Below are 15,225 nucleotides of genomic sequence, written 5' to 3' on the forward strand. Positions count from 1 at the left end.
GGTTTCCAGTTTGAAATCAATTGGTTTTGTCCTCATAAGTCACTAAACTGTCTACATAGGAAGCTCTTATATTTTTAAAAGATATCGCTTGTCCATAAAAAAAAGTTTAAGAACTTTGATAACCAAATTCTAAACAACATTTAATTCTTAACACTGAAGCAAAAATATTGAGATGACGCCACTCAAGCAAAACTGTTTAATAATAAAAATACAATTTCAGCTGCTTGAAAATAGTGGGATAAACAATCCTGTGGATAAACTAAAAAAAAAAAAAAAAATAACCTGTTCACACATTTGCAGGATCAAGGTTTTATTTTCAAAAATTCTGATTTTAGCCTCTAGTCATTTTGTAAGTCAAAGATTACACCAAAACAGTTAGCAGTAGCAACGTTTATATACAACCCCCTCCCAAAAAAACCCTAAACAAAAAGCCCCCACAGCAATGGGAATGTATAATTGGCTAAATAATAATCTACTGCCATTATAGCACAAAATGTATTAGTTTTAAAACCCATGACCAGATTGAAATTAATGATTAAAAAAAAACAACTGATATTCAAACCAGTAATCTAAATCACTTTGAATTAAATTACTCCATCAATGCACATAGTGATATCATGGTATTAGTTTGTTTTATGCAAGTCATATAAGGCTAAAAGTGATCCACTTCTACATCCACTGCAATCCCCTGTCACTGACGATCACAGACGCTACTTCCCCTTTTTACTCACCCCAGGTTACTCCAACATCTGCTCCAAGGTGAGACTCCTCTTGTTCCCACCCCTCCCGTAGTTCATTATTGCTTTCATCCCCCATTCTGCAGTGACTGAAGAGGCAGCACAAAATAAAAGCGTGCCATATGTAACCATACTGTTCACATGTTCCCAGGACTGGCTCTGCAGCCTGAAGATTAAGCAGGTTGCAAAAGTATTAGGTTTCCACTGGCAAAACAGATGGGAAAACTGCCATCCACTTGGTGTAACCCAAGAGTGCCAAACTCTTTTCCCCCTGGGGGCCAGAATAATGGTGCAGCACCAGTCTATGGGCCAGACGGATGGCACAGGGCCAGCCCCATGAGCCATATTGGACCCGCAGAATGTCCCCTCCCACACTGGATCCAGCCAGCCTCTACTCTGGCCAGCCCAGGACCCAGCAGGACGAAGCCTAGCATCATAGGCGCTTGGCTACAGCCATGGGAACAACCAGCCGTGCTGGGCTTCCTCCCACAGTGCTGCTGGTGTTCCAGCAACGCAGCCTTTGCCTGGACACTTGTCTGCCTCCATGGGAAGAAGCTGTGGTGCTGCTAGGGTTTCAGAGCCATGGGTCTCGCCCAGGCACTTTGCTGCTACTGCAGAAAAGGTCCCCTCAAGGCTGTGGGCTGGATGATCAAGCTGTGTGGGCAGGATCTGGCTGGCGGCTGCACATTTGACATCCTTGGTGTAACCCTACAACATACTGGCTGCCACAAGCTACTTTTTGCAGAAAAAGTTCCAAATCTCATCCTTCCAGATGGAAGAAAGATGATTCACACACACATACAAGTTATGGTAGAAACAAGGCTGAAGAGGATTAAAAAAAAAATTTGTACAGCAGTAATGCTACAGATCCCCAAGTGCTACAGAAACAAATCAAGAGGCATTTCTTGCCCCAAAGAGTTTACAGTCTTAATCCTAGTTTACAGGCAGTTACTTTTTTCTGGGAAAGTTCCTCTTCGTACAGATGTTTCTCATGATTTTTATCAGCCCAAAGGCCATTTGAAATAAACAATGCCATGCACCCAATCAACACATTTTACTGCTTCTAGAAAGCCTGGTAAATTAGCCACAAAAGAAAACGTTATAGTATTTGTTTTAATGTAGGGTTAAGTGTAGAAGTGCTCATTGAATAATCCACCTACACTGAGGCTTGTACACTGTTACTCAACCCCTCTTTTTTTTAATCCTTTCTCTGGCTCCCCAAGCAACATAACAAATTTAAACGTAAGCTTCTCGTCACCTTCCTCCAGCTTCTCCACTGTTTTAGCCTCTATTTACCATTCTTGTTACCTGTTTCATCAAATTTTCACAATATCATCGGCGCTTTCACTAGCCCCATACACATGTTAGATCGCAATTCTGTGACACCTACCTTCAGTATATGTAACTGAGTTAGAGGCTCTTAGGGTGACTATATTACTTTTAAGAAAATCTGGAAGACTGTCCTGTCATTTCCTCCCCCACCCGACCCAAGTCAGTGATACTGAACTGCAGTGTCTGCCCACCCGTCTGCCTGGCTCACCATGCTGCTCCACCTTCCTATCAAACTGCGCCCTGCACCCTTGTGATTCCAGGACTTATGTTTTAATTTTCTCCAGCTGGCTGGGACCAGCCCACAAAATACTGGACTGCCCTAGCCAAACTGGGATGTAGGGTTACACTACTTCTTAGAGGTTCACCTCTGCCATGACGCTTACAGCAAATCTTGTCCATTTGTACACAAGCTGTGTATAAATTGCCTATTGTTATTTTCCTTCCCCTGACCTCTGTCTTTAAACTGTGATCTCCCTGGAGTAGGAACAATTCTTATGAGTTTGGAGAGTGCTGGGGACCTAAGTGCTATTGCAATTAAATTAGAGCAGCATATTTATACGCACAAGATATATGAAGACAGCTCTATGCCTGTCAAATGTGACAAAAAAGGAGGGGGACAGCTAGTTTCTAGCAGGCAAAATGAGGAAGCTACATCACTTGATTTAATCTAGGGATTATAAAAGAAAAAAATCCAAAAAACAAAAAAACCCAACAACATTCTGAGTAGCTTCCCTGCCCCAACCTCGTTACCAGTCTCTAAAGTGATCTATTGCCCGCTTTTTATTATAATTATTCTAATCAGTTTTGTGGCATGGCAAAAATCCAGCATACCCATTTAAAAAAAAAAAAAAAAGGGCACATGGAAACCACACACAAAAACTGTCTAGTTTCTTTACTTAAAAGAGAACCCTCTTGTGTGAAAGGCAAGCACACAACCTGGGAGAATTTAGTCCAGAAAAATAACCCCACCCCCTTCTGGCCCTCATCTTTGGTTGCTCTTGAATAGGGGGTTGGTATTAGTATCCTTTTTCTTTCCCCTTATGCCCTAGAAGGAGGAGTTTTCACTGTCCTCTCACAGAAGCCAGAGGAAGGGATGTAGGAGTAAAATCCTCCTTCCCCTCCCTCTTGGAAGCAGAGGGATCTGATTTCAGAGCAAAAGCGAACATTCATTGACTAATCCCATGGGAGATCATTCTCTGCCATCCCAACAGCTGGTCTTGAGGAAGCAGCAGGAGAGCTAGACTGGGTGATCCTCCCCCCTGCTCTGCACGATTCCAATAGGTGCAAGGGGAGAAAAGAAAATAGATGAGGAAAAAGTATCAGAATTGCTAGCGAGCGTTCTTCCCCTCCTCAGGCGGTAAGGGAAAAAGCACTTGCTCAAGGGTCCATCCTGCAGTACCTGAAGAAGCCTCAAGTAACAACAGGAAACAAGTACTTTCTGGGAGTCGTTTGTATGACAGTCATTGCTGTGGTACCTTAGGAAGCACACACACAGAGGCCATGGTTCTCTACAAAGCTGAAGTGGGTTTCTTAACCTAAGATAAGAAAAGAAAAGATGATTGGGTTTGAAACGTAAGTGAGAAGCAGATATCAATTAGATGTAGGCAAATCATCCAATCTCCAAGGCAGCCCTGGACAGCAAGGTATATGGACAGCAACGGTCATAAGGTACAGTAATACCGACTACTGTTGTTTGTACGCAAGGCACACAAGCTATCAGTAGCTAGAAGAGCCATAACTGCATTTTCTGTACTATTAAAACTCCTGGCCTCAATGGCATGGCAGCATAATTGTGTATGGGGTAAAACAGTATGCCTGGATGACATGAAACTGCTCCTGCAAAATAATGAAGCATATTAGCAACAAGGCATTTCATCCAGGCACGTAGAAAGGCCAAGGAATCCAAGATTAACCCTGAAAAAGATGTCATCTCTTCTACATTTCAAATAAAGTAGGCAGAATGGGGAACAGAAGAGAAGGAAATAAATGCCTGTGATGGGGGGAGGGGGGGTGTGATTTTTTTAAATGCCATTTTGCTACACCCAGCAATCAGAAAACTGTAAAGAAAGAACTTTCCCAGGAAAATATTGGAATATAGGGAAAAAATATTTATTGTATTTCAAATTAATGAGTTGCTGAAATATTTTGAGTTTTATGAAAAGAATTGTTTCAGTTTCAGAGGGAGGAAAAGAAGAAAACTGCTTATTTTACATTTTTCCTCTCTCAATGTCAGTTAGCAACCCTCTTTCACAGCTGATTTAACTATCTATTGCAGTGGCTTCCTAGTCCTATACTACTAGGGTCATCATAAAAAAAAGATGACCACCACTAGCAGCAGACTTACATGTGTCAAGTCTATTTAGAAACTTCATTCTCAAATATGTTACTCATCATGGTGAAAAGTACTGCTTACCTTTCAATTTTTCAGACTACTAGGCTCAGCAGAAAGGTTCTTGCATTCTTTTAAGAAGGATTAATGGGAGAAGACATACCTTCTACCTTGAAAGTATTACTCAGAAGTCTATTTTCTTACAAGCCCTAATTTCCTACCTGCACAGTGCCCCATATAGGGACCTTTTCCCTGACTACAAACCCTTTTGTATTTTGGTAGTTCCCACAGAGGTTATCCCTGGTATAGAGAGCTGAAGGGCTTTATTCTGATCTCATTTATGCTTTTGTAAAATCAGGTGACATGGCATTTGAAATCACTTATGTTTACACCACTAGATGCAAGATGAAAGCATAATTATTTAGAATTTTGGAGTCTGCGAAAGCAATCTGAAAAGTTGCTAGTACTTCCATGTATTAAGAACAAAAAGGTGAGATAATCATAAAAGTAAAGAGAAGAGAGAAGGAATAGAAAAGAGCTGTAAGGCAGTTACTTGAACTGGACAGGAAGTATGGTAGCCGCGTGCTGTTCTTAGTTCTCCTAGTCCAAGGGTGTTAAACATATGGTTTAACACTTTCCTTGAACCTACTGCAGGTGCTGCTGGAAACCTCAGTACTAACACTGCTGTGGTGGCCATGACAGCTGCCCTCATGCCCCAGGCTGGATATTGCCTTGCAGTCTGACTCCAGGCTGGGACCTCTGATGAGTTTGACACATCTGTTCTAACCTATGTGACCCTGGACAAGTCACATCCCATCTCTCTGCCTAGGCTGCCCTTCCTTTGTGCATCTTATCTTGTCTGTTTCAATTGAAACTCTTTGGGGCATCACCCATACTATGCGTTTGTTTGGAGCTCAGCCCAAGATGACCACAATTCTGACTCTCCAGATGCTAATATAATTCAATAAGTGATAATAATAATAATTATTATGTGAGTGTTAAGAGTGATGTTGCAGCTGTGGTGATCCAGGAATTACGTGAGAGGCAAGGATTTCTTTGGGTGGTATCTTTTATTGGATCAACTGCATGATTGGGATAGTCAGAAAAGCTTTCAAATGCAAGACATCCTTCTTCATATAATAATGAATGTAACCAAGAGGGGGAAAGAAATAAAAACTAATGGAGGAAAGAAGGATGGAAGGAATAGAACTTGAAAAGAAAGAGAGAGAGACAAAGAAAATCAGGGTGCAAGAGAAAGAGGAGGAAATTGAAGATCAACAAGACAGGAGAGAGAGAGATAAGAAAAAAAAGAAGATATATGAATGTACTGCATTTTATTTTAACAAAAACAGGGGTTTAGATCTTCACCAGGGGGTGGAAATTCCTGAAAAAAAAATCCCAATTATGCAAGTGCTTTGAAATCTATATGAAAATGCAAAAGAAAATTCTAAATTCACAAGCAATTTGATCTCAAAATTAATGCTCTTTTACCTACTGGTTAATGGCTGAATAGTTTACAAGGCAGGAACAACAGTGTAACTACAATTTCCTCTCCATTTAGACGCCTCATGTTTTTGTACCATTGTCACTACTATAATGATTCCATTAGGAAAACCAACATCTTTTGATACTCCTTAGGCACATCTACATGAGATACTTCTAGCACGGTAGACTAATTCTACTGCGCATTAGCACAGCAGGTAAAAACTGTACTAACGTGCAGTAGAATTAATCTATTGCACATTAGGTGTGTCACTAAAAAAGCATGAACTGGTGCTAACGCGCAGTAGCACTGATTACAGTGCATTAAGTTAGTACCTGTAATTACAGGTACTAAACGCACCATAATTAAGATGCATTAATGAACGTGTAGATGTGCTCCTTGAAATTTTGGTTTCATGCTGCTGGAGTTAAAGAGGTTTGTCCTGGTTCAGTTAGGATTTCTTTATCCTTATTTTTCACTTCTTTGTTCTTAAAATTATCCTTAAGCTGAAGCCAACAGCACTCAAAAAAAAGATAGCCAAGGCTACAAGATCATAACACTATTCCTTTTAAAATAACCACAGACACTATTTTGGAAAATCCAGAGTTTACTTCTAGTATCTACTAATTTATACTTCCTTGGTCTTTCTGGGATCCAGCATGTCCATAGGCACCAGAAGATAAACACAGGTTCTCAAAACAACATCAATATCCATCCAAAGGCTAAGAGTACAGGTGCATCTACATGTGATGCTACGGTGACGTAGCAACATGCTATGGCAACATGGTGTCCAGGGACATCTACACATGATCAGCAGCTACTTTGCCGTAGTGACGTGCTCTCCTGGCATAGTGCGCTGCTACAGCAAATAGCTGCTAAAAAGACCTGTGCACCACATGCATGGCGCAGTATGGGCTCTTACTGCATCATGGTGCAGTAACAACATCATTATAGCGACACGTGTAGACATGCCCTACCATGCTGACCTTCACTGGTTCTATTTAATTAGCGATAAACAACAGACAACAAAATAGAGCAAATTACAATATTTTTTTTCCTTTCTGGTAAAAGGATCTTACTGGGGCAGGAAAAGGCAATACTGCTTGTTTTGTGTTTTTCAATGCATCAAAATTCCATGTCCATTGGAACCACAGGAATGAGAACAGATTGGAGGGTGCCACACCCCCAATCAGCATTCCCTCAAATGTCAACACAAACCATATTATTAATTTTCCAAGTTGGTGACCTTTACTGTTGCATGCATCATAAATCTGGCATTTTGAACAGTTTCTGTTCATACAAGAACAAGCTTTGTAAGCCCCAAAGTATCATGCTGTACTCAGAAGGGTACTGAACTCAGTAGGGATAGTGTTCACATGTGTTATGAAGTACATTTTATAGTAAAATTTCTCATGAAGCAGCTAACTTGGAGTTCCTTAGCTCCACTTGAACCCATGGGTATCCATCGGTTACATAGCATCCAACTAAGAAAGGCAAGTTTCCTGGCTCCCAAAAAGAAGGTTTAAAGTGTTGTTTTGCTTGAATACATGTCTTGGAGTATCTCAAGAAGATTCATAACAGTATGGAGATTTTAGACAAATCCCCCTACTTCATGAAGTTAATTTTGATTTCAGCTGCAAAACAAAAACCAAAATCCCCTTAAATTAAGAGATAACAGTTCCCTGTTTCTTCCAATTAAAAAATGTTTCATGTAGGTCACTTAGTGCCATACACATGCTACAGAGAGCTCAGAGTGAGGCTGTCAATTCATAATTTTTTCTCCCTAAGTGCTTAATGTGATAGATGGTCTAGTTAGTTGTTTCGTAAGGGAACAGGTGACCCTTTGAGACGAGGAAATGAAGGCTAACCTGTATTAGGGATCCTACTGAGATCAATATAATCTTCTCTTCCCCACACTCTAAAATAGTTAAGGTCATATTTTTTATTTTTTTTTTTACAGTTACACATTGGGTCTGACATATATCTGAATATACTGGAAACCTTACACCTGGGTTACATCCCAGCTCTTGATTTGAAGTAAAGAACATACAGCATTTGGATGATAGGAAACAATGTTACACCAGCACATCATCAAAAAAAATGAGTGACCTTCACTCTTGATTCTGCTGACAAACACGGACACTGAACCTACTTGCAGCCAGGATGCTAGTGTAATTTCTGGAAGACAATCTAATATAGATCCAAAAAATGTTTTTCTTCATCTATACACAGGTTGTCTGAACTGAAGAACATGGCTTTTTAAAATCAACTGTTTAGCATGCCAACATGAAATGCAGCCAAATAGTCTCTTTTTCTTTTAACATGGAATCTGCAATAGCAAAAAAGAAATCAGCATTTTTATTGATTTTCATAATCATCATCTCTGGGGCTTAAACTCGCTAGATTGCTAAATGGTAATTCTCTAATGCTAGGGAATCTTTCCATTTAATTATATGCCCTTCCTTGTAGAGGGTACTGTTCTTAACTTTCCAAAGGGCCATTGTAATGAAAGTCTGGCACAAATGCCGCCCCCCTCGCCCCCCAACTAAGTAATTCCCCAAAATTGCAAACAAATTCTTGTATTTTTCATATGGGAAATCAAAGGGACTTAAGTCTTCTTAGAACAAAATAATTTCCCAGTGTCTTACAAGATGCAGACACCCCAACATTTCAGAATTTTGATATGGTGTCAAAGATCTCTGATTAACTATTCCCTCCTCCAGTTTTTCCTGTAGTAAGCATATTGTGAACATAAACAAAAACAGACCATATACTGCAGCAATTATGACTTCTAGAGAGAAAAAAAATCTTCCTTGTATGTCAAACATTTTAAAGGGGTAATTCAACCTCAGGTAAAAGTGTCTATGAATTTCGCCATAATTCATTTGGAGAAATGAATTTGATCTCACTATTGCTGTTTCTCAGTCATTCTTCAGAAGAGATGCACACAAATAATCACTTTTTAAACAAGAAGTTAAGAAGGGCTTTTAAAGTTCCTCCAAACTGATAGCTCTTGAAAACAAAATAAATGCTAATAATCAAATTAAGCAAAAATTGTCTATTTCATTAGTTTGTCTGGACAATTTACTACTAGCCAAATTCTGCGATTCTTCAAATTTATTTTAATGGGAACTTTGTTCAATTACGACCCACATATTTTGGTCCAATTAATGTAGTTCTGTCTATCTGGAAAAAAAGTGGAGGAACACTACAGTCTAAATACCCTTTGAGTGACTATCTACTTCCCTTTTTTGTTCTCCTGTTTACTATGTCTTGGTATTTCAGATCCAACTGTATTACTCACCAACACTACTAAATAAAAACTTGACTTACTGTTTGAGCTAGAAGCTGAAATTTTGCTTTGGTTTCCCACATGTACCTATTTTGTGATGAGCAGATACAGCTCTTGAAATGTGTGTTTTAATAAATACTATGCAAGCTGACAGTATCAATAGAATTGGAAAGCCTCTAAAAACAAATCTAGTTTGCATAATTAATGTTAATTACAACAACATCTCAATCAGTGACACAAAAGCTTAGCAATGAACACAGTCATACGAGGAAGTGAAAACATGAAACAAACATGAAATACTTGTTTCTCTTTCTGAGGGAGTTTCAAGAACAAATTTCAAGAGACAAAAAGTGTACCTAATACATTAAGGCAAGGAACTATACCACTTGGCTAGACATGTTTTCTAGACAGTCTATTTAGTACAGAGCTTTCCACTGAGACAGTAACAAGTCAGAGGCCAAAAACTGTGGACGCTCCAGATAATAGTATCTTCCTACAACGTCAGATCCAAGCTACTATCAACAACTCTAGGAAACAGACTAAGAGCCTGATCCTACCCCTCACTGAATTTAACATTAAATTCTTCATATCATATTGTTTCAAAATACACACACACACACACACACCATGAACACTGCATTTAGGTAGCATTGCCAGCTCCCCTTAGCTCTAGAAGAACTTTGGTATAAGATAATTAATTTCACAACAATCTTCTCTCTGCCTTCCACAGCAATAGAAGAAACCTAAACATATAAAAACTTATTTAAAAAAAATTGTTGCATAAAAATGATCAACTCCAACAGCTGTTTCTGATGTAATAATGTATTCCTATCATTCATTAGAGCAGGTTTACCTTTATTTTCAGAAAAGCTTTTGGTGAATTTAAGAAAAAATTAGTTGGCCATCATATTCTTATATCAAGGGGAAAAAATATGAAATATTTTAAAGTCCTGATCCTGCCTCTCTCTCTTATTGGTGGGTATGTTAATATGAGGATAATCACACTGAAATCAAAGGGCTTACTCACGTAGTTAAATGCCACTCAGCATGAGTAAGGGCCTGATGATGGCTGAAATCATAGATTGTTGTGTCACTAAGTATTTGGGGGCTTTTTGGAATCATGGGACTGTAATCACTTGTCACACAGATACAAAGGAGTTAACTTAATTAAACTTATTAGAGTTACAATAGCAGAGGAGGTAGCCTGTGTAATGTTGGCTCAACAAATCTTAGCTAAAGGGGTTTCATGAATGCAACCGTAACAAGTATTCAGAAAAAGTTAAGATATATTGGGCAACTTCATCTGTATTGCAAGGACATTGGTTGTGGTGCTTTTTAAGCAAGGGACCAACTGACATGAAAAGTAAAATAAAATAACCAAAACATTTACTACCTATGAATAACAAGCATTTTCTTAACTGAGTATGTCATCCATCTAAAATTTCTCCCCTTTTTCAATGGCAATGGTGACAACCTAAGATTTTTTTCACCTGTAAGTTTGATTTTCCCGGGAGAACCATTTAAAACTTACTGTGTTACCTTTTCATAGTCATTGACTAAAGAAAACATGGCTCCTTCCATCTTCTTTACAAATATGTTTTATAGGGGTTCAGCTGAAATTTAGGTGCAAGATCTTGATGTGGTACAAAGAATTTCTTTTACCAAAGTTTAGTGGAAATTTCTTTTGGCTGTTTTTCAGCTACTGGTGAGAAAGAGACAAGGTTGGAATGTTGCAAGAGCGCATAGTTAACATCCAAAGCCCACAATTAAAGAGCTACTTTGTTTTCCCTACTTAACTTCTGTGACTTAATAGCCCACTAGTTTGAAAAGAAAAAGACTATAAAATGACATGGTACTGAGACTGTAAAAGCATTTTCAGAAGATACAGTGTAACTACTTGTTGGAGTTTTCTTTGTTTTATGTTAATTATTTTATACAATGCAAAAATGTAATTTAAACTACATATTTTTTTTTTAATTTTCAAAATACTCTACGAAACAAATTAATACAAATCACAGAGGCATCACCATGTCACACCAGTATTTCAAATCTAAGTTCAGTCCACCAAAAGGACATTCCAAGTGAAGGCTAAAGCTCCCATCTGATATACTCATTTTCCTGTTATTCAGTAATGGGTGTCTTGCATTCCATGTGTGTTGAAATACCTAGGCACAGCAGGTTGTGCTAAAGGATGGAGCATCAGATGAACAGATGAATTTGGGTTCAGACACTAAAATTATTTAAGGGTTGCATACTAATAAAAGAAGGACATGAAGGTAAGCTTTCAAAGAGCTGCTCTGCAGTATCGTTTGGACTTGTGACTTGTCTACTGCTCCATCAAAATACATTGCAAAATATAAAAGGCTTTCAAGAATTAGCTGTCTTATATTCAGTCATTCCCCCTCAACCCATAATGTCCAAAGAAGCAGTTTTAGTCCAAAACAGTGAATGAAGCATCACTAGCAATTTTACTTAGTTATCACCAAGATCAGATAAACATAAAAAAGTAGGAGTCTAGACAAGCAAGGTGGAGGTGGAGTAAAAGATAGGAAAAAAATGGTAAAGAGAGTAAGAAAAAGTATCATCTTTGCTCATGACAGGCTTCACGTGAAGGAAACCAGCTCAACTTCTGGACACTTGACAGTCACCAGACACAGCCGATCCATGATCCATTCCGCATGTAGCAGTACTAAGGGACAATGGTCACATTACACCATTTCTCCCCCTGTTTTCTTTCTCCTTTCTCCCACTGACAAAGTACCCCGGCTACTCAAGCCAAAAGGAGACTTCTTGTTTTTCTTTCACCACCCCCCAAAAAGTGACCCATGACTCCACGCATCTTAAGGCAAAAAGGCCATGTCTTGTACTCACCCTTTTCCCGAAGGACTCAATAATCCAGGCTCCGAGACAAGGGGAAGGGGAGAGGGAGGAAGGAAGGAGGAGGAATAAAATTAAAAAAAAAAAAAGGGAGGGGAGGGAAGGGAAAGAGGGGAAGGGGGAAAAAAAAGGAATGAATAATAAGAAGAAGAATAAAAAAGAGGAGACAGGCTGCAATGAGTAGGCGCCCAGGTACTGGAGTGGCTTTGCTCTATCCCATCACTTGGCAGTAGCCCTGGGCAGGAGGAGACTAGCTGGGGGGGAAGTTGGTGTTGCAGCTGGTAGGGAGGATATGACACTGTAACAAGTACAGCCAGCCAGCCATGTATCAGAGGAGGAGGAGGAGGAGGAGGCAGCCCATGCACAGTGGCTGGGGCAGCCCGGGGAGCAGCAGAGGCAGCAGCACCGCCTGCCTGCACAAGGCATTTAATGGGATTGATGGGTTGTGCAGTGACTCACAGACTTTAGTTAGCCACAGGAGGGGGGATCGCCCCGCCCACCCTGCTCCTGGGAGCCTATGCGCACGCCGGCTTGGTGGAGTGACAGCGCTGCCAGCCAATGTCCGGGCAGCTCTCACCCAAGGCTGGAGCGGCCCCTTCACCCAATGAGTCTTCTGAGGACACTGCCGCGAAGTGAAGGCGGAGGGGCGAGAGGAGAGCCCTTGGGGGGGTGGGGGGAGAGGGAAGAGCCTCCCGTGGCAGCCTGGCCAATCCGGTGAGGATTTGGGGTGACGGGCATAGCGCTGCCAGCCAATCAGAGGTCAGGCGGAGGCGGAGGGGCGGGTTGCGGGGGAATCTAGCGCTTTCCTCCTCCTCCTCCTCTGAAGCGGCGGGGGGAGCGTGACGGGCACAGGCTGAGCTGGCGCGCGGGGGGACACACATGCACACCCCCCGAGTGGGGGCGCGTGTGCGCTCACCTGTGTGTCTGCGTGTGCATGCATTGTTCGTGTTCACACATCTGCCTGCGCACATTGCGCTTACACCTCTGTGTGTGTGCGCGCGCGTGTGTGTGTGTGTGTGTGTGTGTGTGTGCGCGCGCATGCACACGCCTAATTGCATCCAGCACCTGCCAGGAGACTCAGGCTCCCCGGGGCTCGGGGTTGTTCTCTGACAGAGGTCCCCCCCACTTCCCCACACCCGGCACTCTCTCTCTTAGACTAGGTACAAACGTTCAAAAAGCCGAAGTTGGAAGCGATCTAAGTTGTACTGTTTTCCGTTCGCGGCATAGTTTCGATTGGTAGTGGACCGTACATACATTTGCCCTTTTGAGGGGGGGGTGCAAATATTAGATCAGGTTCCACCATTTTTAAACCAGACTCTGTGTGTCGAACTTCTGTTCTGGGTATAGACCAGTTTCCAGTCACTTATACCAGTAAAAAGGTAATGTCTGTACCGGGTCCTGCTGCACTGGCTGCCGGTACATGGCTGGGTTGTCCCCGGCAAATAGTCCCCATGTAATACCAACTGCTTCTGGTATTCCTGGGTAGCTGCGCTAATTTTCCTCAACCCCCAGAGAGCACATACACCACCCACCTGGACTCCTCAAAATTGTGGAAAACAGTGAGGGTTCATTTCTGCAGGGCAGGAATTCTCAGCCAGGGTGATGGGGCATCCTAGGGTGCTAGAGAATCTATTCAAGGTTACCACTGAAGTGTGAGGAAGTGAATAAGATCAGGCTTAGGCTTGTGCTGCCTGGCTGCTACCCCACCTCCACTTCCCAACCCCTCTGCAAGGAGGTGAGCATTGTAATCAGTTTGATTTTAAAGTGGGGTGCAGCTCAATTCACAAAAGTTATGCTCTGAGTCTAAAAAAAAGGTTGAAAACTACGGCTGTAGCAGCTGTATAAGACAACCATCAAGAGTTGTGATGTGATCTTATACAAGACTATCAGCAAGGAGCCATCCTGGTTTGCTTCAAGACTGAGAGTCTTAACTATTATATACCAGAGAGGATATGGCATTTCTGCCCTTTCTCTAACACAATAAAAGGAAGTCTGAAAAATTTAAACCCACAGTAATAGATTCTGCTTGTTTTTACCTTAGCTCTAGGTGAAATAAGAGTTCTTCCTTGCTTTTTTACACAGGACTGGTATTTGAAATATCCTACTTCAGCTGAAGGAGCAGGGACAGTGAGCTGCAAAATGCTTTTCAACGAAAATTTTTTGTGTCTTAGTTTTTGAGATATCAGCCTACTAATTCTCCAGTCATTCATAGTACCTTCCAAGAAACACAGAGTAAACAACATTTTAAAAAAGGAAAGTAAGTGTGTGTGTGTGTGTGTGTGTGTGTGTGTGTGTGTGTTCAGGCCATTTTAATCTTACAAGAAATAAAGAGCCACAAAGAGTGCCAGTATTATAATTTTATTTCAGAACTTATTGTAAAGACCTCTTGACTCCATTGCTACATATTTTCAGTTTCACTTACCTCCCCTCACTCTTAGCAACAGCATTTAACATTGTAGAGTGCTGATAGCACTAATCTGTAGAATCAATTCTTGGTTCCAGAATTTTAGGAGGTTTTTTTGGTTCCTTGACCATGTCAAATATCATTTCAGAGTTTGTCCAAAACGTTCATATGTACAAAGCATGCCGCCTGGGGTAGAGATGTAATTAGCCAGGTTAGTCTGAAGTCAAGCAGAAAGCAGTTAGATATGCACCTTATAGACCAGTGATTCTCAAAACAGGGTGCCATAGCCCCTTGAGACCTTTTTAAGGGTGATGCAGGAGGCCACACATTGCTAGCACTGTTAAATTTACAAGCATGATTCACAAGATAAATCCTGATATTTCAAGTAGAAATGCATAGTTGTGGTCTGAGTTCTTTGCAACAGAAAAATTGCTGTATGTTTCTGTAGTAAAAAAAAAAAAAGTAAAAAGAGCTGGCATTTTCTCAGGGGTGCCTCAAGTCTGTCCAGGGGTGCCTTGAGTCTAAACCACTGTTATAGACTAACCAAAGCAGCCTGCATTATCAGACTCTTTGGAGAGGGTGAAACTTCATTTTTAAAAGCAATTGATGAGCTGTGTTTTGCATTTACAATATCTTGCTCTCCTCAGTCTATGGCGGAATGCTCACAAATGTCAATGGGATGTTTCCACAGTGGAAGCATATTACCAGTACTTATTTGATTTATATGCTGCTTTTCCCAAAAAGGGTCAGGGCAGCTTACAATAAAAACAA

At 40.9% G+C, this 15,225-nt stretch overlaps 1 protein-coding gene across 2 annotated transcripts in view; it reads right to left on the reverse strand.

Annotated features, from left to right (window-relative positions):
• The window catches only part of SERTAD2 (SERTA domain containing 2), a 109,761-nt gene extending 97,277 nt beyond the window's left edge, over positions 1-12,484 (reverse strand). For both annotated transcript variants that reach the window (XM_006264905.4, XM_019500800.2), the window contains exon 1: positions 12,045-12,484. The gene's annotated coding sequence lies outside the window, so the exon portion shown is untranslated. The remainder of the gene's footprint in view (positions 1-12,044) is intronic.
• Between the last annotated feature and the right edge of the window lie 2,741 nt (positions 12,485-15,225).

Source organism: Alligator mississippiensis, chromosome 1 (assembly GCF_030867095.1).
Source record: "Alligator mississippiensis isolate rAllMis1 chromosome 1, rAllMis1, whole genome shotgun sequence".
NCBI lineage: Eukaryota > Metazoa > Chordata > Crocodylia > Alligatoridae > Alligator > Alligator mississippiensis.